This window comes from Lutra lutra, chromosome 2 (genome assembly GCF_902655055.1).
Source record: "Lutra lutra chromosome 2, mLutLut1.2, whole genome shotgun sequence".
Classification (NCBI taxonomy): domain Eukaryota; kingdom Metazoa; phylum Chordata; class Mammalia; order Carnivora; family Mustelidae; genus Lutra; species Lutra lutra.
Window position 1 is genome coordinate 81018752 of NC_062279.1, and position 5330 is coordinate 81024081.

The following is a 5330-nucleotide window of genomic DNA, read 5'->3' on the forward strand; positions in this document are numbered from 1 at the left end:
CTCTACTAATCCCAGGAAAGCTATTTGAATTAATTCAGATCTTAAATCCACTTATCCTACTACTACATCATTTTGGCCTCCTTACCCCCATCTTCACTTACATTTAGTCTAGTTTAGATTGCAAGGTGAATCATCAGACTCCCTTGTAAACAGATTAATCTCCATTATTATCCTCTTCATCTCTTGTAATAACTGTCATTTCACTGCAAGTTAACCACAATCCTCAAAACGCTCTCAACCGGTCTGATAGTCGTACTCAATTTCCCATGATCAGAGACGAGTATGTGACCCTTGATATTCTTCCCACAAAATTCTCCCACTACCTCCAGCAAGACTTCCTGTTAGAAGATGGATTGGTTAGAGGCAGGCTCTTCTGCTCACCTAAAAATATAAAAGCTTAGTTGGGATTTGTTTCCCAAATTCTGCCTTCTACCTGTTAAAATGGGAGATATCTTCTTGCTCCAACCAGGCCAAGATCTCCACCAGAGTTTTGTCACTCACACACACAAATCTAACAACTTTCTTCATTCTGCTTGTTAAATTAGGAGTACCCCTGCTGTGACCTCAGGTGGTGTCTTCTGTTCACCTGAACTGATTGGACCTTCTCAAGGGCTTATCTCCTGCCTCTGTGTGAAGCACCCTTTCTTCCCACCTAACTGGTTCATTCTCATGGGTATACAATCAGCCTTCAGGCTTATTCAGATGGGTAATAGACCCCTTTAAAACTGAGGGTTGATGGGGGGAGGGGGGTTGGGAGGGGGGTTGGAATATGGACACTGGGGAGGGTATGTGCTATGGTGAGTGCTGTGAAGTGTGTAAACCTGGAGATTCACAGACCTGTACCCCTGGGTATAAAAATATATTATATGTTTATAAAAAATAAAATTAATAAAAAAAAAACTATTTGTTTTTAAAGAGCAACCACGATCACAAAAACAAAACTTTGGCCCATATTAATCTAGTTTTTGTATCCACTTCAGCAAACTACAGTTAATTTTTCCTACCCTTTGTCATCAAATTACTACTTCCCATTGATTCTTTGTCCTCCTCAAAAATGTTTTTAATATAGTTTTTTGAGAAAGCAACACATGACTGTGGTAAAGATTCAACTTGTACTAAATGTTAAGCAGTACAAAGTAAGCAATTTTTCTGTCATTGATCTCCAATGCTCAGGTTTCTTTCTTGAAGTGATTTTATTTTGTTATTTTGCACAAAGTATAGCACACTTTGCTTCTCCACTTAATGATTCATCAAGGAAGTCTCTCGTGGAAATGTATGTAGGTATGCCTCATTCCTTTTTACAGGTTTGTGGTTTGCTATCTTCCATAAATGCCACTCTGAAAGTCTTTGTAATTATATTTTATGGCATATGTTTATAGGATAAACTCTTAAAAGTGGAATTATCAAATAAAGGATATGTTTATTACAGTTTTGATAGATGTTGTGAAATTGCCTTCCCAGGGGTTGTACCAACACATGTTCATACCAGTGCTGTATGAGAGAGACTTTTTTCTCATGCCTTTCCTAACTCAGTATATTAGGAAAATTTGCTTTTCACCAAGAGCATTAGTTGAAAACTCGATAGTCAAATGTAATTTTTAAAAACATTTTTATTGAGGAATAACTGATATACAAAGAACTGCTCACATTTAATGTGTATAATTTGGTGAGTTTAGTGCTCGCTTCAGCAGCACATATACTAAAATTTGGTGAGTTTAGATATATACAAACACCTGGAGACCATCATCACAATCAGGGTGATAGACATATCCAACATCTCCCAAAGGTTCCTTGTATCCATCTCCTCTTTTCTGTGGTGATAACACATAATAGCAGACGCATCCTCTCAACACATTTTTATGTACTGTACTGTTAACTATAGGTAAGATGTTTGTACAGCAGATAGGAGTTGTTCAGTGTGTATAAAGTTTCAGTTATGCAAAGTGTAAATTCTAATGTACCTTCATTTTATTATGACTGAGGTTGAGATCTTCAAAATTTTATTTCTTTTTTCTGTGAATTTATGTGTAGACATTTTTTAAAAGTGGGTCGCTGATAATTGTACAACTTATTTGTAAGGACAGGACAAATACGAGGAAAATTAGCTTATTAGCATATATGTTATGTAAAAATCTAAGTTACTGAGTTTATAATTTGTTGTTTTTAAATTTTTCTTGCTATGGAGAACCTTTTAATTTTGATGAACTCAAATTTATCAATATTTTCTTGAATAGATTCTGCACCATGACTAGAAAGTTATACCATGCCTAGAAAGACATTTTAAAATAAAAAATAAAGGAAAATTTTCAGTGTTTTCTTCCACATTTTGCAGTTTCAATTTTTTGCTTATAAAAAATTGCCTTTTCTGAAATTTGTAAACATTGTAAACATTGAAAGAAGGACTCTAACTCATTTATTTTCTCCAAATTCTATCCAATTATCCTAGCACCATTTAAAAAAAAAGATTTATTTATTTATTTGAGAGAGAGAGAGTATGGGCATGGAGGAGCATGTGAGAGGGGCACAGAGAGAACATAAGTCCCAAGTAGACTCTGAGCTGAGTGGAAAGCCTGACATGGGGCTTGATCTCGTGATCCCAAGATCATGACCTGAGCCAAAACCAGGAGTTGGTTGCTTAACTGATTGTGCCACCTAGATACCCCAATCCTAGCACCATTTAATCAACACCTACTCTACTCACCTACCTCACTGATTTAGAATGCTATTTTCACCAGGAACCAACAATTCATATATATTTAAGACTATGTATGGTTTCTGTTATATCTAGTATTTGTGGCCAGAACTAACATTTCCTCTTGTTTTATAACATGTTTTATTATCTTGTATGACTAATCTATGCTCATTATTCTTCTGCCTCAGATTTTCCTGCATATTGTTGCAAGTTAATTTTTTTTAAATATTTTACTTATTTATTTGAGAAAGACAGAGATCACAAGTGTGTAGAAGGACAGAGGGAGAAGGAGGAACAGACTTGCCATTGAGCAGGGAACTTGACCCGGGCTCAATCCAGGATCCTGGGATCATGAGTTGAGCTGAAGGCAGATGCTTAAGCAATTGAGTTAATTTTTTTCTTTATAGATATTAGGGTCAACATAGAAAACTTCATGAACAATTCTGGAATAAATTTATTGGGACCAAGTTAAATGAATAAATTATCTTAGGGAAAATTGATATACTTAAAAAATTGATATACTTATGATAAGTCATTTCATCAAAGAACAAATACAATAGCAATTTCAGCTTGTTTAATTTATCTTTTATAATTTGGGTAGTTTTACTTAATATTTTATTAATAGATTTTGTGGAGTTTTGTTAGACTTATTCGTAATTTGATGTTACCTGGAATTTTTAAAGAATTGTACTTTTCAGCTAATTATTGTTCCAATCACTGTTTCACTCAAATGGTTTTTATCCCTCCTAGTCACTGAAATGTTCTTGTCAAGATAGCCCTGGCCTCTCTTTTGTACAACCCAGTGGTCATTCTCTCTCCATTTTGATTTCCAGCAGCGTTTGACCATATTCCCTATCTATCTTCCTTGAAAATCTTCCTCTTATGGACTCTTTGACATTGTATTTTCCAGATTGTTAAAAATTTAACTCACCAGGACCTTTCTCTCTATATACTTTGCTGTTTCTTCCTCTTTACCTGACTTTCAAATGTTGTGGTGGCCTTGTATCCTTTTATCCTCTCTAGCTACATTTTCCCATAAGTGACTTCATTGGGCCTTCCACATGCTTTCTTATCTATTGTATTTCCAAATCATTGTTAGAGACTTTAAATATTGAAGACTATCATCTATAAGATTATATTTTCCTGGGCAAAATGCCCATTAATCTCCAAAAGAATGCATGTACATGCTTCTTTTAAAGACTTTCAGAAGGGCAACTCTTCAGACATATATGAGCTGCAATGTTCATATTTGAGATAATACAACTGGCAAATGGTGCAAAACTTGACTTTGTAGCAAAAACCACAAATAATACAACTTTTACTCTGAAAGCCCTCCAGACTAGTCTAAAGTCATTATCAAGGGTCATGGACAATTTATATCATCCTCACTTTTCTCTAATTAACGAAAATTTATACTGCAGGAAAAGCTCTTGCTGCATTTCTGTACTACAAGAAAAACACATGAACCAATGACTAAGCTAAGGAAAAAAAAGTTATCTTACTTTCCAAAACAAACGTAGATGGCACTATTCCCTGGGTTTTAGAATCTAGAACCCTGTCAAGATTTCTGTCAAGGACTGATAATCATTTTGTATCTAATAATTGCTTATACCATAGTTAGCAGGTGTATTCTGACCTGCTTCAAATGCTACTAGGTAGCAGCTATCACATAAGAGTGTTCAACAACTCACCCTGCAACAGAAAGAGCAAGTGACTAATCTTAGTCCAACTATGACTACTTGATTTTCCAGAAAACAAAAACAAAACAAAAAAAACCTGATCAGGAAAACCTCATTTAGCCTAAGTGTAAGAAGAGAAAACAGCCCTGACATCTGGGACTGGCCTGCTACTATCAGCTAGGCTGGTGCATCAGGCAAAATGCCTCTGTGATCAGGATAAATCAAGACAAAAGCAAGATCTCTAGTAATCATAGCTGAGAGTTGAAAAAACATAAATGCTACCTAAGCCGCAAAAGAGCAAACTGTTCTCTGGTCCCTAAGAGGAGTGCCTGTTGCTGGTTCTCCACTTACAGATTCAGTTTCAGTCTAGTCTTCTTTCCAGATAAATGTATGAGGATAAATAATCATATCTAAATAAGTAAGTAAGTAAATAAATAAATAAATAATCATAGACTTATTCCTGCTTCCTGCATCTGATCCACAGCAAAACCCTATTTCCTCAAATCCTCCCCAAAATCATCTAACATGGACTCAAATTCATTAATTGTGACGTTTAGTGACAAATATTTTAAATTAACAAACTAAGGAACCATAAGGAGTTAGTAGTTCTTAATAAAAATGATGAAACCATAAGGAGTTTATAACTATGTAAGGAAAGTGACTGCGCCATCTCATGCTCAATAGAAGAGAGAGAAAATTATATCATTTTCAATGGGAATAAGCATAATCAAGTGCTGAGATCATTGTACTGATAAATTAAATATTGAGGAAAGACAAAATTGGTGCATGGCATGGGTTTCAACTCAAGATTTCAGTAGTAATTTTCAATATGAACAGGTTTTCTATCACTTTTATGACATTTTGTATTAGGGTTTTTTAGTGTTATTTGATTTTTCACATGCTCATTTCTTTTCATATGAACTATATTTAAAAATTATTGAAGTCTAGTATCTCATCCT